The sequence below is a fragment of the Lemur catta genome, chromosome 8 (assembly GCF_020740605.2).
Source record: "Lemur catta isolate mLemCat1 chromosome 8, mLemCat1.pri, whole genome shotgun sequence".
Taxonomy (NCBI): Eukaryota; Metazoa; Chordata; class Mammalia; order Primates; family Lemuridae; genus Lemur; species Lemur catta.
The window spans coordinates 99,016,730-99,034,336 of record NC_059135.1 but is presented as its reverse complement, the minus strand read 5'-3'; the positions used below and the strand labels follow the sequence as shown (position 1 = coordinate 99,034,336).

Sequence of the window (17,607 nt, the reverse complement as noted above, 5' to 3'; positions counted from 1 at the left end):
CTTCCAAAATCCACAGTCAATGAGATAATTTTAAGTAAAACAGAGAAAATAAAGTATTATCTCTATAGAACAACAGCAAGACTTATAGCTGTCTTCTCAATAGAAATTGTTGAAGCCAGGGACATGGAACACCATTTTTAAAGAGATAATATGAACTAAATGCCAATATATAATTTTATATTGAACAAAAATATCTTCCAAAAATAAAGGTAAAATAAGTACATCTTCAGGCAAACAAAAGTAGAAAATTTATAACTAGGAGATCTTCATTAAAAGCAAGGGCTTATTCACTAGGGCATCGAATATGTGTGTAGTATTGGGAGAGTGTTAAGGAAATAAAAGTGAATGAGGCGTAAAAAAAAAGAAATTCTAGAGGAAGTTGTTTGGCAGGAGAGAAAGAATTGTAAATGGAGGTGTGGAAACATGGAAGTGAATATATAGCATTGGGAATAGTATATATAAGGGAGGTAGCTCTAAATTTATATTGACTATAAAAACAATGTCCTGTAGACCTTAATGTCAACATAGAATCAAAATACATAAAAATAATAATGCCAAATTTGAGTGTGGGAATTTAGCATAATTAAATTGTTTTAAAGTATTTATGCTGTCTAAAACACCTACAAAGAACTCATTTATACTATACTTTAATAACTCAAAGAATCCATGTAACCACTGAAACTAGAGTAAAATAATTTATAAGAAGATGATAGACAAATTGAATGATTAAAATATTATTTGATAGATTCAAAAGAAGGCAGGAGAAGATGAAAAGGGATTATAGAATATATAGGCAAAATAGAAAACAAATAGTAAAATAATTTTAAACCCAGAAATATCATTAAATTAAATTAAATTACATTTAAGCTTTTTATCACAGATTATATGGAGCAAGAATGAGCCTGTTGCCACCACAGGGCCGAAGTCAGTGCCTCCTCTGAGTATTGGTGGGGGTATCGGACAGGATCCTTCCTTCCTGGCTCCGCAATAAGGACACTGGTGCTCAGAGTGGGAAAGCACAGCTGTGGCTGTTTATAACTAGCCTAAATGAAGTATGCATATTACTGGCTGTTTCTAAAATTAACATGTGGTATCATGTTTCACCTAAACAAGACTGATGTACGAGCACGACTGAGGTGGAGGGTCGTCTCACCTTGCCGTAGGCCTCGGGCTAGTCCCGGCTGCGGAGGGGATGGCTGTGGGTTAAGCTGGGCACGAGAAAGTTATTTCTGCCCTGCCAAGTGTCAGAGTCCAGTTTATTTAAAGTTATGTTAAGTGAAACAGACACAAGCTCCTTGTGTCCTTCAGGCAAGCCTGAGACAGGTCGGAACAGACAAGCACAACAAACCGTGAGTGAGGTCCCTCTGCCACCTGTGTAGCTGGGGTCCAGCCTGCCGCCCTGGGAAGGCCGGCTGGGGTCTTCGAGACCAGTACTGAGCCGGGGGGGCGGGGAGGATGGGGCAAAGGCAAATAATAGCACCACAGCTCTTCCTACCATTTTGACTTGCCTTTTTCTCCATCCATCCTTCACTTTGCTCCATGAACCCTTCACGGACGGCCAGAGTTCTGGACAGGTTTTGCTCATGTTTTGATGCTCCTGTGGAGGGACAGGAGTTGGGAGGTGCCCATTCTGCCACTTTGCTGACATCACTCTTTTTGAACTTCTAAAAAATAATAATTCTAATAATTTGTATGTATATTCTCTTGTGTTTTACATATACACTAACTTATAATCTTATAATTATATTTTTATTTCTTTTTTCATATATAGCTATATAATTGTGTTTTGTAATACATGCTACTATACATATTATGTAATCTGTATGTCACACTGTGCTTACTACACACAAGCACACACGTACTAACTAGCTAGCCAGGTAGCTAACTGGATATCTCAAAGTACTGGCTAAAATTTCTAATGAAATGTATATATATAGTACTAGAATATAAGTATTTGATAGATATACTCTACACAATTTAGGGTGGTCCTTATATGCCTAATTCGCTGAAAGTTATTTGCTTTTAGCCATTACTTTGTTTTAAATTTTATCTAATGCATTTTCTGCATCAATTCAAACCATCAAATTTTTAAAAATATCGAATGCAATCATGTATCACTTAACGATGGGGATATGTTCTGAGAAATGTGCCCTTAGGCGATTTCATCCTTGTATGAACATCCTAGCAGGTACTTACACAAACGTGGGTGGTGTAGCCTACTACACACCTAGGCTATATGGTGTAGCCTGTTGTTCCTCTATGTATAACACACAGAGCATATAGATGTAAGCTTATTATTATACATCTTCCTTGGGATTGATTTGTCCTGAATCTGATGACTTGGGTGTTTAATTGTCCTTATGAGTATTGCACCCCCCCTGTATTTTCTATATTTTCTTCATGCAGAACTCTGTGTTAGATATTCTTTTCCTGTGTTCCTTTCATTTTAACCTCTCATAGTTTTCATCATCTTGTCTCATTGTGTTTCACTCCAGAAAAAATCTTTACATTTATTTTTGTTTTCTAACTTATTCTTTATTGTATCTAATGTACTGTTTGAAGTAGTTCTATTTAGTTGTGTTTAAAATCTTCCTGGTAGTCTCTTAGTTGAAATGTAACACAATAGGCATTTTTACAGATTAAGCCCATAACTAATAAAAAACAGTTCCAGATTTTATAAATAGGTAATGAAGAATGTCCCAGGCCGCTGCTGGTGGTCCCTCCCAGGCATTGCCCACCCCCTTCCCGTGGTAACCACTCTCCTCCTTTCTAACACAATTGAATACTTTTGCCTGTTTCTCAATTTCAAATAAATAGAATCAATGCAGTATTCACTCCTTAGAGTCTGTCTTCCTTCAGTCAGTATTATCTTTATGAGATTCGTTGTGTCATTGCACTTATGAATGTATCATTATTTTTCATTGCTGTATTCTCAAACTCCTGACCTCGAGCGATCCTCCTGCCTCGGCCTCCCAGAGGGCTAGGATTACAGGCGTGAGCCACCGCGCCCGGCCTCATTGCCGTATTCTTACGAATGGTTACACCACAACGTCCTCATGCCTTCTACTGGTGGAGGGCATTGAATTTGTTCCTGACTGGGGCCATTATGAAAAGTGAGTCTCGTCCTTGTCATCTGCTGCATACTTTGCACGTTTCTGTAGGGTATATAGCTAGGAGCAAAATAGAATCATGGTCAAAGAACTGGTGTATATTTTGCTTACGTATGTATTAATATTATACTTCCAAAAGGCACCAATTTATAAACACTAATAATGCCACATTGTCACCAAATCTGATTTTGCTACTTTTTATATAATGTGAGTTATTCTGGTTGGTGTGCTGTTGTATTTGGCTGATATTTTTGGACATCTTTTTTCTTTCTCACTTTTTAATTTTCTTTAAATTTCTTTAATTATTTAACACATACTTGTTTTATGTTCTGGCTTGATAACTCTACTATCTGAAATTTGGGGCAGTTTTTTCTGCTGATGTATATTTATGGTGACTTGCTTAAACACACACACGCATACTCACACACTGACAAATTTGAGATTACATAAGGTTGTTGTAAGTTCGGTAAAGACTGGCTTCCACTAGGGATAATTGTGTTGCTTCTGCTAGTTGCTCTACACTGCTATTAAGCAAGGACCGCTTACAATTAAGTTCCCTTCATTTATGGTAGCACTGTAGCATGAAGGGGTACGAAATTGATGGAGGATTTAAAAAGCTCAGAAGAGATACTCTTTTCCATCTTCGGTCCAGTTTGAGATGGATTTTTTTTGTTTGTTTGTTTCCATTGTAAGGGGATGAGATTTCTGTAGTCCACCCATCAGTGCACCAAAAGCCATTCGAAGGGCTTGTCTGATGCTAGTCTCCCAGCCCCAGATTCCCTCTCGGGCTACCCCACAGCCTTCTCCGGCGTGGCCTTTCCCACCCGCTGCCCGTGTTACAGAGAATGCAGGAGCTGAGGCGGCCACATGTGAGTGGCCTTATAGTACCCTGCTCAGTTTGGGCTCCGGGGCTTTGCTTTCACTTTTGCAAGAATATGTGGCATTTTAACTACTATTTTTTATTATATTTAATCCAAGATTTTTGCATGCTTTTAATAAGCAAGCTTGTTTGGCTTTCCGGTCCTTGTCAGATGTGGAGCTGTCAGCATTTCTTTCTTTGGTGATTTCTTTCTATTCATTCCTTTCAATCTTCCATTAGATGGACCTTGTAACTTCTGGTTTATTTTCATTTTTGCTATGTGTCTTTACATACTTTTCATATTTTCGCCACGTGTGCTATGTGCAGGGGCATCTTCAGGCATCTAGTTCATTATTTGCTTTCAGCTGTGTTTATTCTACTCTCCATCCAGGTATTCTTTTTGTTTAGTAAACATAATTTAAATTTTCATGATTTCTCATAGACTTATGGTTATGATTATTTCTCCTATGGTTCTGAGAATATTGTCCTGTTCAATTTTCTCTATTTACTTTGTTTACCTGGATTGAATTCTTTTGTTTGTAAATTTGCTTTTATTTATCCAAACTTGTGGCTTCCTATAAATACTAGATAATTCCTGCTTTGGGGATCGTCCCTGGAGTTGACACTCCCACTGACAAGCTCCTGTGTCTGTGCAGCTCACGCAGGGAAGTGGGCGGCATGTGCTGCCGGGACTTGCTATTAGCAGAAGCAGGGAGGACGGGACGAGCTATTGAGAGGTGAGTCGCCCTCAGCGTCCTGGACGCTCAAGTTTCCCTAGTTGCTTCTGGCAGCTGCGAACTCTGCTCGTCTCTAACTCAGGCTCTGAAACCGACAGATCTTACCCAGCGTTGGAAACCCCAGCACTGAGGCCTGGCCCTTGGGGTGGCTAGGCCAGTTATTACAACATGTACTCTTCATACATTAAAATATAATATTTTCTTTTACCACTTTCTTAATAATGTGGTAATCTTAGAACACTTTAACTCCATTCATCCTCTCTTACCATTTGTGCCATTGTTTTAGAGTATTTTAATATTCTCTATATTTTTCATCATTATCACTTTATACCCTCATTATTTATTTAAATTTATCTACCTATTTACAATTTTTCCATCTATCCTGAATATCTGAACTTCAGACATAATTTTCATTTGGCCTGAAGCACTTTAGTACATATCTACTGATGATAAATTATCTTTTTATGTTTGATAAAAATGTCTTTATTTCACCTTTTGTCTCAAGGATATTTTGCTAGGTATAGAATTCCTATATGGTGATTCTTTCTCCTTCCTCTGCCCCCATAACTTAAACATATGGTCCCGCGTTCCATTGTCTTCTGACTTTCCTACTCTCCACCAAAAAACTACACCCAACGTTACGGTTACTCTTTGAAGATCACGTATCTCACCCTCTTAGCCTTAGCTTGCACTAGCCTCGTTCTATGATGTGCCCTGGCTTTTCTTCATTGCCTTAGTCAGTTCAAGCTGCTGTAACAAAATGCTCCTTAAGCAAGAGACATTTATTTCTCACAGTTTTAGAGGCTAAAAGGTCTGAGATGAAGGTGCCCGCAGGTTTGGCTCCTGGTGACACTCTCCTCCTGGCTTGCAGCTGGCCACCTTCTCCCTGTGTGCTCCTACTGGACAGGAAGCAGCTTTGGGTTTTTCCTTCATGAGGACACTGATTCCATTGTGGGGGCCCCACCCCCATGACCTCATAGAAACCCGATTGCCCCCCAAAGGTCCCACCTCCTAATACGATCACACTGGGGGTGAGAGTTTCAACATATGAATCTTGGGCAGTCCCATTCGGTCCATAACATTTATATTTATCAACCTGAAGCTTGATGTAGTTTGTTAGTTTTATAATTTCCTGAACCACACACTCCAGTATACTGGATTTCTTGTCCTGTGTCTAGCGTCTGTGTTGTTTTAGTCAAGTGTGGTATTCTCATATGCATCATAATTTTTGTTTTAAGGCTAGATCTTGTATTTGAAAATGTTTAAAGATAATTTGAAGCTCTTAATAATGTTATCTTTATTCATAGAAGATCTGTGTTTGCCCTGGCAAGCAGCTGGCTGGGGGAAAAATTCCTTAATCTAATTAGAGACTAAGATGATTAAAATTTGGGGTTCATGTCAATTTCCAATTCTTCGTTATTCCAAGGGTGTTGCTCTTACAACACCTAATCAAAAGCCGTGCTGTTTGCCAGACAATCTGGTCCTTGGCTGGCTCTGATCTCCAGTTTAGGTGTCCTCAGCCTGCTGGCTTGGGCAGAGCCGGCATTCAGGCCCCAGCTGCTCTGCCCTATTTTTACAATTGGCAATCCCTCAAGGGGAGAAAGGTGCCGAGTATTGGGCTCGCTTTTACTGACATCCTCCTTTGAAACCTTGGCTGTAAAACTCCTCTCTGACTTTGTAGCTCTCTGACATATTCAAATAAGGATTTAGAAATATGTGTGTGTGTGTGTGTGTGTGTGTGTGTGTGTGTACGTGTATAATCCAACTTTTCTAGTTTCTGTTGTGGGAAACACAGCCCCAGGAGACCTGTGTTTCAATCTCAGTACTGTCACGAAGCTGCAAGATATTTTGACCTTCTGAGTTTTCTTTTTCTCATTCCAGTCAAACCATTATCTGCCGTGTTCACCTCTTGGGGCCCCGAGAGGATCATGTAACGCACTAGGTGTGGAAAGGACGCTCCACCTCGTGACGGCGAGCGGTACGTAGGCAGCGTGCTTCCCCACCTGAGTGCGAATGGCACCGGCATTTATGAGCTCGCACCACACACAGGGCAGTGTTCTATGCACTTTATGAGCGTCAGTGCATGACACCTTCACAGTGCTCCTATGAAGGATGTATTATTATAACCATTTTGCAAATGAAGAAACTGAGCCACAGAGAATTTAATTGTGTTGGTAAAAGTCACCGAGCTAGTAATAAAGGCACCAGAATTCAATCTAGGTGTTATGGAATGTGAGACCCTGTTCTTAAAAAGGGGAAAGATGCTTTACAAGGAAGAAAAACAAATGGCAATTAAGCTTAAGAAAGTCATATTTGTTCTATCCAATTTGAAAAGCTAAAATAATTGTGTGCTATATTGATGAGAGTGTGTCCACACAGATATCTTCCTTCCCTGGAGGATGTGCCTATGGGTGCAGTCTTTCTGGGGGCAAGTTTTACCTTATGCTTCAGATGACTTAAAATGTTTATATAATCTTATGCAGTTATGCAAATTCGTGGAGTATATCATAAGGAAATTGTTAGATATACTCACAAAAATGTGTGAAGCGATATAGCATAATGCTTTATGTCAGATTGAAATGACTTTCTTCATGTAAATATCTGCCACATGGCAAATATTTAGTAAGTTACTTTGTACAAAGATATTCATTAAATATTATTTATCATAACAAAAAATGGGAACAAGAAAAATGATCCACAATGGGGTAGTAGTTAAACAAATTACATCCATATTTAGAAATACAATTAGCCTTTAAGAATTCTATTTCCAAGAATATTTAATGGCAAGAAAAAATGCATAATATGATAAATGTAAAAAAGTAGAATATATTAATATAATTGTGGCTACAGCATGATTTTTAACTTATATGTTATTGTGTTTGTGTACATTTATAACATATGTTATACATCTATATTTTGAACTCTTTAAATTATTTCTATCAGGCTATCTACCTGTCAGACTCTATCTTTTTAAGAGTCTCACGCTCTATCCACTGAGCTAGCCAGCACCTGCTCGCTCTGTCTTGGTAAGTCCGTTTTTCTATTATCTAACTACACAGGGAAAGAAGCCAAAAGGCTACTGAGAGATAGCTTAGAATGGTGGCATGACAGGAGATTTTCATTTTCATATATTGTTCAGTATTTAAAAAATTTCTACAAGCTGTGTGCCTTAATTATGAAATTATGAATACATACACATGTATGTACACCTACACATATTAATATCTCTGTGTCTATGTGTGTGTGTGTATAGTGAGTACACAATGTGAGTTTGTCTTGTGTGACCACTAAATCACGTCACGTACATGTAGTGCCTAGAATGTCCAATATTGTCCTTGAAGTTTTGACCTATGTGCATCCCATACTCGCCAGTCTTTAAGTCACAGCTCTTTACCGTCCTGCGCCTCCATCTGCCTGGCAGCAGATTGAAGACGTTCTGCGTAGGGTAGTCCTTTCTGTCTGTCCCTGTCTAAATGCACAGCTCCTTGCCCTTCCTCCTTGCCCCCACTTCCTACTGGCTCTGCCACAGTTTAGTAAGAATGTTGCCACCGTGGGCAAGTCTTCCTTCGCTCACCTAGCGTTGCCCGCAGAGGCTGCTTGCACAAAAGACTCCTAGAGAATTTGTAAGAGAACTGATCTGTTACACATTCCCTCAACACGATTCCCAGATTCTCCTCGTATTACTGTGAGTTGAGAGTATATACAGGAGGGGAAGGGGCTGGGGGTGGAGAGAGAGAGAGGGAGAGAGAGAGTTTTATCCCGTTATGGCTACACACCCATTTCCAAGAGGATCCGAAGGCTCGCTCCTGCTGGAGTGCTTCCTGTCACCAAATAGTGTCGTGTGCGTGGCTTGAGAAATTTAGAAAGCGGATTTGAGAAAAACCTGGGGAAATATACCATTCAAATATTTTTCTTAGTTGAATTGACAACCTTGTTTGTTTTTATTTCATTTTTAGATAGCTAAAGCTCTTCTGGCAAATACAGAAAAGAAGCCTAGCTCTTTGGCATTCATGTTGAATAGTTAGCTTCGAGTGTTGTTAATCATTTATTAGGAAATGCTTTCCCTTCAGATGTGTGTATATCAAGAAGTTGTTTGTATGCATAAATGTAGTCTCCAAACCAAAAGTTTTCCCAGAAGAACACGTCTCTGAGTTTGTCCTCAGAATGTGCGATCAGAGAGTGCGCATTCCTACACACTCATCTATTCTACAGTGAGGCACCTCTCTCTAGGATACTCTCTTACCCACTGAATGAGGGGCGGCCCCTCAAAACAAGGAAGGCATTAATACTAGTGGGCATTAGGTGGCCCTGTCATCCCATTTAAGAAGTTATTTGGCTGGTGTTGGAGAATAGTCTTAAAGGAATCAGGAACTCAGGTGACTATATAAAAAGATGCATTTTCCCGTGGCCCCCGGCCCCCACATCACAGAAGAGCACTCTGTGACTCCAGTGTCTGTGTCCTAGTGCCCTTTTCCCATGTCACTTTGGAAATACCAGCTCCTGCGGAAGAGCCACAATGCATATGGCATCGGGGACACGTCCCAAGTGCCAGCCCCGTGAGAGCGGTGTGGGTCCTTGGCCTGCCCCTCCTGCGGTGGAGATCCCTGGACTCTGGGGAGGGGAGAAGCAAATCCTTTGAAATAGTTCCATCAGCGTGTTCGGCCCTGAAATGGGCGGAGAGTACTCATTCGACAGAGATTTCTAAGGTGCTCCAGGCCACCCCTGACGGGAGGATGATCCGATGCCAGGGTCACAGGAGCCTCCTGCAACGTGAGAAGAAACGGAGACCCTGAGAGGACATCCCCAGACCCCACAGTGGTCAGCAGCAGACTCAGCACTAGATTCCGGGGTCCTGCTTCTCCTTCCACATCGGCCTTCCAAAAACTGCAGCCAGATTGCCAGGAACCGTGTCAGCGCGTGGTGTTTGCGACTGCCTCCCTGCGGCTGGCCAGCCTCCAGTCCAGGCCACCGCACGGCCTCCCCTCCTGTTCCAGCCCAGCCCCGTGCGTTCCTTCACTCAGACTAGTATTTATCAGCACCTCAGTGTGACACCAGTAACGCTCTGTCCTTTCTAATTTATATCGTATGATTTTATAGTTTGTATCATCACAAGCCTTCTCACTAATGAAGTGAGATAAAAATAGAAGAGAAACAAATCTAAAAATAGCTAAATTAACACCTACTAATGCTCCTATCACCCCACCTCCTCATTAAAACCATTTCCCGAATTCTTGCTTTCATTTGCTCATCTGGAAGACTGGAAATGCCAGCTTATCTTGGTCTCCAGAAACAACTTCTGGCTATTTGTTTAGGGCACATTTGCACTCCTCATTCCTCTGCAGAACTGAGATTCTCCTGCTCAGTCGCTGCCCAGGAGTAACCAATTTGGCTTTTTGTTTTATTCTTTGCAAATGCTCCTGCGTCTTGTTTTCTGGACCCCATATTTGAGGAGTGCATCCAAAACTCCTTTTTTGCTCAATTAAAGGCTTCTCGCTGGCACTTTAAACCACTATCTCCTGCTCTCTCATATCTGCTAGCAAGATTGTATAATGGAAATCACACTTGAGAGGGGCAGCTTCTGGTGCATCAGAAGAACCCTAAGAAGTAATTTTCTAAAAATAGGTTGTTGTTAATACCAGCAGTAAAGTGGGGCTTGGAAAAAATACCCGCTGTCAAAACACAAAGAAAGGTGAAAAGGCAAATAGCAAGCTTTTGGTACAAGCACCTTATCATGGTGCAGACAGGGTGTTTTCCTAGAGAAATCGCTCGCAGCGAGTATCTGCGAATAACAGAAACTAACAGTGGCGCTGCTGAAGCTAGAAGGCAGGGAATGCGGACAAGGGAATGAGGGGTTGGGATGAATGTTCTGTGGAGTCAGGCAGCAAGCTGGGAAAATGTGCCTGGTGGGGTAGGACGAGCTTGGCTTCTGGAGTCCCCGAGACTTGGGTGGCATCTGCCTCAGTCACTAGTCATGTGACTGTGAACAAGTCACTTAACCTTTGTGGGTCTTGGGGCCCCTGGAATAATGGGAGATAAACGTATTTCAGATTCAGAGAGGTTTAGATGAGACAGGCTTGTTATGCACCTACTGGAGTGCAGAGGACGCTCTCCCTTGCTGGAGTATTCGGAACAGAGAACACGTTGACACAGAGGCAGGAAATGAGGCAGTTGAGAACTGACAACGGGTTAGCAGGGGGTCTCTTTACAGATACATTTCCAGTGGCGGGGGTGGGGGGGCATTCTGCCTCAGGCACAGAAGGCGTGTGCTTTGGAGTTTACCAATTTTATTTCACAGCACAGAGCATCTGGGCAGCTGGAGCTCGGCCCTGGGCGGGGCATGAGGACTTTGAGGGGAAGAAGAGCAAGGTGTGGCCTTGAGCAAACCTGTGATATTAGCGAACTCTGCATTTCTGTGCCCTTTGCTGGGCACCTCCAGTGTCCCCATTCCCACATCCACCAGAATTACTCACAGTAAAGGTTATTTCCACCCATGGACATGAGTATAAGTCATAGACTTCCCCTCTATTTCCACTTTCACCCCTAAAAATTTAAACCTCAGATTCAAGCACCTTTCTAGACCAACTCTCCCCGTTTTCCTCCACATGAACCAACGCTGAGGGGCTTTGCTGTCAACCAGGACAAAGCACTATTGGCAGGGCCATGGGAGGACGTAGATGGATCAGTGACTCTGTCTATAGCCCCATAGCACCAGCTCCAAAGCGCTCAGCTCCACTGGTGCTTGTTGGTTTTAAGCTGGGTCCTGCCCTGGTGTGCTGATACATCTGTCAGTCTTTTAAGACTGTGAGACAAAGATGCATTAATTTGTAAAGCTTCGGTCTCCACTTGGCTGGTCTGGCCCCAGAGTTTTATTTTTTCCAAATACATTTTACATTTTTGTTAACAAACATCTAGGTAGTATTTATGATGTGCCAGGTGGTATTCTGGTACTTTACAGATATTGAGTCATTTGATCTTTGTAACAATCCTCTAAAGAGGACATTATTATTATTATTATTATATCTCTATTTGGGCATATTATCCCTGTAAGAAAATCAAGACATGGAGAGGTTAATGTCACATAGAAAATAAGTGGAAAAATTAGTGTTGCCAGATTTAGCCATATAACTTTTATAACAATATAGAACTTTCTAGCACAGTGGTCCCTTGGTATCCATGGGGGATTGGTTCCATGACAGCCTCTCCCAAACCTCCCACCCATCCCCCAATTCCAAAATCTGTGTATGCACAAGTCCTTGACATAAAAATGCACAGTATTTGTGGAGAACCTGCACGCATCCTCCTGGATACTGTAAATCATCTCTGGATTACTTATAATACCCAATACAATGTAACTGTTCTGTAAATAATTATGCTGTAAATATTATACTGTATTTTTAAACTTGTGTTATTTTTTATTGTGTTCTTAGTGTTTGTTTTTTTTCCCCAAATATTCCCAGTTGGTTGAAGCCAGAGATGTGGAACCCGCAGAGAGGGCGGGCTGACTGTGCAGCACATCTTGTGCAATATTCTTGTTTATGTGAAATTCAAATTTCACCGGAATTCTGTGTTTTATCTGGGAACTAGCAAGACAGAATTGAACCTGGGAAGTCTGCTTCCCAAGCCACCCTCCTCACATGCCCACCGGAATCCTGAGGTGCCTCATGGATTTTAAAGTTTTGACTGTCACTCAGGGAACTGTCATAGTGCTTTGTCCTGGCCAAAGCAAACACTCCAGGGTGACCCGACTTCACCAGCTCTCACTTGCTCGCCCCGCGCCCCACGCTGTGCGCTCAGTGCTGGGCGACGCTCTCACTGATCCTGGAGGTGTCCTCTGGTATTTCACAGAGGGACATTTAGACAGGAATGGCAGGGGCAATACTGTCCCAAGCCTTTTTCTGATTTGGGGCTTCCTTTCCATGGGGGTGTAGGGAAATGAAACTTGCAAATAAGAGAATGGAGAAAAGGTTGCTTTTCTCCGAGCAGGTCCTTTTCAAGCCCTTGCGACAGAAAGGTAAGCATTTCCTCACTGAAGAAGGACAAGCTGGTGACATTTCCTCATTTTGCTGCATGTGGTATTCACACTGATGCCAATTATGTGCAGTGTCGGTTCCGAGAGTTCAGCTTTAAGGGGCCATAGGTTTTCTTCTCAATTGAGTGGAAGCATTTTAAATCATTCCCACCTCATGCCGGCCGAAGTCATTGTTTTCTTTATAGCCAACTTTCTTCTTTCTTTTTCCAAGCACAGCACAAAAGGTGGGAGGTTACTTTAAAGAAAGGCATTTATTTTTAACAATAAACCAAGATCTGTGGAGAAGGTAGAATTAGAGACTTAGTTCCTGCAAAATGAAAAAAAAAATTACAAAGACATTATGCTAAAAAAAAAAGATTCTGTACAGAAAATGAAGAGTTGTTGGCTTAAAAAATACAAAATGTACAAAATAAAAAGAACATTTTATTTTACAGAGGTCACTTCACATTCCCAGGCTTTTCATATTTTCTTCAGTGTTAAGAATGTGCATATCTTAGTAAGAAACATAACCTGTAATTTGATGGATATAGGTTGCTTTCTCTCCTTTTTTGTAGACATGTGGAATCCCTGTTCTAGGAATGCTCCGGGGAGGTGCAACTTAAGGCAATGGATATTTTCTGGGGGCTTCAGGGATCACCCATAATGTTTTGCAGTGGTTGGTGGCTAATGTTTTCAGTGAATCTTTTCATGAAGTTAATTACCTGAGAAGAAGTTGAGAAAGGGTCTAAAGATTAAAGGATTGTATGGGTCTGATACTGTAATTTACAGTAAGAAATACATGTATTTGGTTTCTGTTCTGGCTCCTGGCACAGAGCTCCTAAAGTCCTGGGTGATAGAAGCATCTTTTGTTTTAATGAGGCAACTCGTGGTGGGCTCCTTGGGTAGGAAGGAGCCACCAGGAAGACCAAGCCATGGGTAGAAGCTTGGAGCTTTCAGCCCACCCCCATGCTCTGGGGAGGAAAGGGCTGAAGATTGAGTTAATAACTGCCCATGCCTACTTGATGAAGCTTCTGTAAAAATCCCTAAAATGCAGGGTTCAGAGGGCTTCCACACTGGAGAATAAGAACACATCCAACGTGCCAGGAGGGTGGCACACCCCAAACTCTGGGGGGACAGAAGCTCCGGTACTCACCATTCTTCCAAACCTTGCCCGCGTACATCTCCATCTGGCCGTTCAGTGGATCCTTTGTAATAGCCTTTAAAATAAGCTGGTAAACTTAAGTAAGTGTTTCCCTGAGTTCTGTGAGCAGTTCTAGGGAATGCTAGAACCCAAGGAGGGGGTTGTGGGAACCTCCCACTTACAGTGGCTTGGTAAGAAGTGCAGGTGACAACCTGGGACTTGCAGTTGGCATCTGAGCTGGGGACAGTCTTGTGGGACCAGCCCTAACCAGTGGGGGCTGTGCTATCTCAAGTCAGGTCGCGTCAGAATTGAACTGAACTGGAAGACACCCAGTTGTCCACAAAGAATTGGAGAATTAGTTGATGTGAGAAGACATCCACACATCTGGGTGTCAGAAGCCAAGTGTTCTGGAAGCATTGAGTGTCGTGAGAGTGTAGAGAAACACAGCCTGACTCTCCTGTACGGTGTGGTGATGGGGAAGAGATGGGGTTTTCTGGGACAGAACTTCTCTCTCTTACGTGAGGAGACAGTGCACACGGGCCCTGGCAATGAGCTAGCAGGACAGTCACTCAGTTATTCCTTTTTCTCTCATTCTTCCATCCGTTAGTTTGGTGCCCACGGCCTAGGATGGCCTGTGCTGCCCGTGGCAGGTGCAGAGCCCCAGTCAGCGTTCCTGCGCCCTCGAGAAGGTCCCAGTTCAGCAGGAGACACACGACCCAGCGGAGCGTGCAGAAGCCCACGGTGACTTGAGCAACTGAGTGTGCATGTCGGCCTGGAAGCGAGAGGGCTGGCTTCCCAGAGAAGGTGGGGCGTGAGCTCACTTAAAACATGGGAAGGAGTTTGCTAGGGGGACAGTTGGCAGGCGGAGGGGACCGAGAGTGAAAGTGCATGGAGCACGCGAGATGCCACTGCAGGGACCAGCTCTGCGCAATGTGGAGAGGAGGACCGGGCTGCAGAGGGACCCCGATGCCTTCCTGGCAGGGCATCCTTCAGGACATTCCTACCAATTAATGCTGTGTTTGCTTGTTTCCCGCTTTTTGTGAGGCTCTGGGATGCCCTTCCTGGCCGGGGTGAACGAGAGAGGCTGCTCTAAGGAGAGCCGCCCACCAGTTCCTAATTTGGGAACAAGACAGGTTGCAACATCCAGAGTTTTCCTCACGGCGGGGTTGCCCAGCCTCCTTCATCAGAAGCGCACGGGCACCCCGGGAGCCTGTTAGGCTCGCAGCTGCCCAGCCCACTGCAGACCTGCTTCCTCAGACTCACTTCATCTGTGAAGGGCCCCAGGGGTGTGTATTTGAACAATCTGCCCTAGGGATTTTTCGGCGTCCCAGAGTTTCAGAACCACTGATCTGGAGACACTGGCGTTCTGGGTAGAGGTGATGACCCGAGCCATGCACTGGTTCCCTGGGCTCTTGGTGTCTCTCCAAATTGGTGGCGAGTTTCCAAGGGTTTAATTGTCTTGGCATCTCCTGCCAACCGAGAACAGGATGCGGCAGACAGCAGGACGTCAGCAATGTGTGCTGATGACTCCCAGACTGACCATTTAGGGGAGGGTGACAAAGGAAGGCTCTGAGTTGCCCAGCCCTCTGTTCTGAGTCTTTGGAGAGGATATGTAAGGGTTTATTGGGACAGCAGCTACCAGGAACAGCACTGTGCTGGCGGTAGGGGGCAGGGCAGTAATGGTGACCACGCTGGACTCCTGCCCAAGACCTCCCCTATCAGTGGGCACAGGGACGCGGCAGAGTGGGGGCGGCGCTGAGTTTGGAACCACTCAGTCTCTGCATTTGCTGCTGGATGCCAGAGTCGTGTCAAGCAGAATGGGTGCCATAGAGACAGAGGGGTCGTAAGAGTTTGGTTCACATTCTAGGGCTGCCTCTTACTTGGTGCTCTGCCTGTAGAGAAATGACAACCTTTCTGAGTTTCAATTCTCATATTTCAAAGGAGGTTATAATGGCAGCTTCATATCATTCCCGTGAGAAATGAAGACGAAGCCACTGTGTGAAAAATTTAATAGGATGATCCCGGATTCTGGAACGTGGCGGGTACTGTGGGTGAGTTGGTCACACCCTCCAGTCCCTGGTCTAGAGACGCAAACAGGTTCCTTGACTGATGGGGGCTGTGGCAGTAGAATAACCTGCCCCCTACAGGTGTCCGTGACCTAATCCCAAAAACCTGTAACTATGTCACCTTGCAGAGCCAAAGGGGCATCGCAGATGTGATTAGGTTCAGGGTCTCGGGACGGGGAGATTATCCTGGGTCGTCTGGGTGGGCCCAAGGTCATCACAAGGGTCCTTATAAGGGGAAGGTCCGAGTCAGAGGCGGCTGCTGGTGCAAACGCCGAGGAACGCAGGCAGCGCCAGAGCTGGAGGAGGCAGGAAACATGTCCCCCCTTGGAGCCTCCAGGTGGAGGATGCAGCTCAGCCGACGAGTTGATTTCAGCACTGCAAGACCCATTTTGGACTTCTGACTTCTCGAAAAGTCAAATAATACATTCATGTGCTTTCAGTCACTGAGTTTGTGGCAATTTGTTACATTAGCAATAAGAAACTGCTATGGGGGTATTGTAATTCCTGTTCTAGGGTAGAGCGCACATTAGGAAGCCTCCTAATGACACGGATAGAGCTGGTGCAGTTTTTAGTGCAAAGAATGCACATTGTCAAAGTCAAATTGCCTCCTTTGAAATCACCAAAGGGAGAGGCCACTGAGATTTAGACCCTCCCTCCCCTCCTGTCCTTCCATTCCTCCTCCCTTCCTTTCTTCCTTTTTGTATTTTTTGATGACTAATAAGTAAACATTGTGCTCCCAGCATGAAATCATACCTGCATGGATACTTAACCAATTCTATTTTAATGGCATTGTGCTAAATACTGCCGCACTGGTATAGACACACTCCCATCTACCAGTTCATGTATATTATTATACGTATTATTAAATCGCACAGACAATATGATACATATGCAGCGTATATAATTTCTATAAGATAGGGACCTATAGTTACAGACACACACTCACACCATAGATGAGCCTTATCTCAATCCTGACTCTGTAGCTTCCTCTTCCTGTTGTAGACAGCATGTTTAGTATAAAAAATTGCCCCTGTGCTTGGGGAATAGAGCACTAGTGTGCACAGTAGGAAAACCTGAATGCCCCAAATATCTGGAAGCTGAAATCCAGAATGCTTCCCTGGTCTCTGAAAGCAACAGTGGAAATGGCTTTTATGTCAAGTCTCTGATGCATTTACGGTGCGAGTTCCTCTGGGAGAAGGCCACACTGGTGGGCCTGCAGTTGTGGGTGGGTCTCCTTCCATTTCCAGATGGATTTCCCTTCTGTGCAAGAGCTGTCTGGGTGGGCTGGTGCTGGGGAGGCCTCAGGCTGGGCCGGATCCTAGAAGTGATTTCTTACATCTGATGGGGAAACCCAGGATATTCTTGCAGGAGCAATATGTGGCTTATACGGAGGACTGAGTTTTAAGAAAAGAAAAGAGAAGGAATTAGGAACATCTGAGGAGACATGTGACTTGCCGGGTACTACTGATACCACTTGGGCACGTCCAGAGATCAGACCAGAGCTGTGGGAACAGTCACGACAACCATGGTGCCCACACCTGTCTGTGTTGAGCCCTGTGTCTCGGCACTCTCCATGGGCGCCTTTTAAGTCTCCTGACAACCTCCGAAGGGAAATCTGTAGCCACCATCATTAGCCACGTTTTATGGACTAGGGAAATGAGGCACAGAGAACTTGATTAATTAGCT

General features: G+C 43.7%; 1 long non-coding RNA gene across 1 annotated transcript; it reads left to right on the top strand.

Moving 5' to 3' along the window:
- The first annotated feature begins 1,120 nt into the window (after nucleotides 1-1,120).
- Nucleotides 1,121-7,810, top strand: LOC123643471. Its single transcript, XR_006736802.1, has 3 exons — nucleotides 1,121-1,349; nucleotides 6,588-6,684; nucleotides 7,650-7,810. It is a non-coding gene; the product is annotated as an uncharacterized LOC123643471 (long non-coding RNA).
- The last annotated feature ends 9,797 nt before the right edge of the window (nucleotides 7,811-17,607 follow it).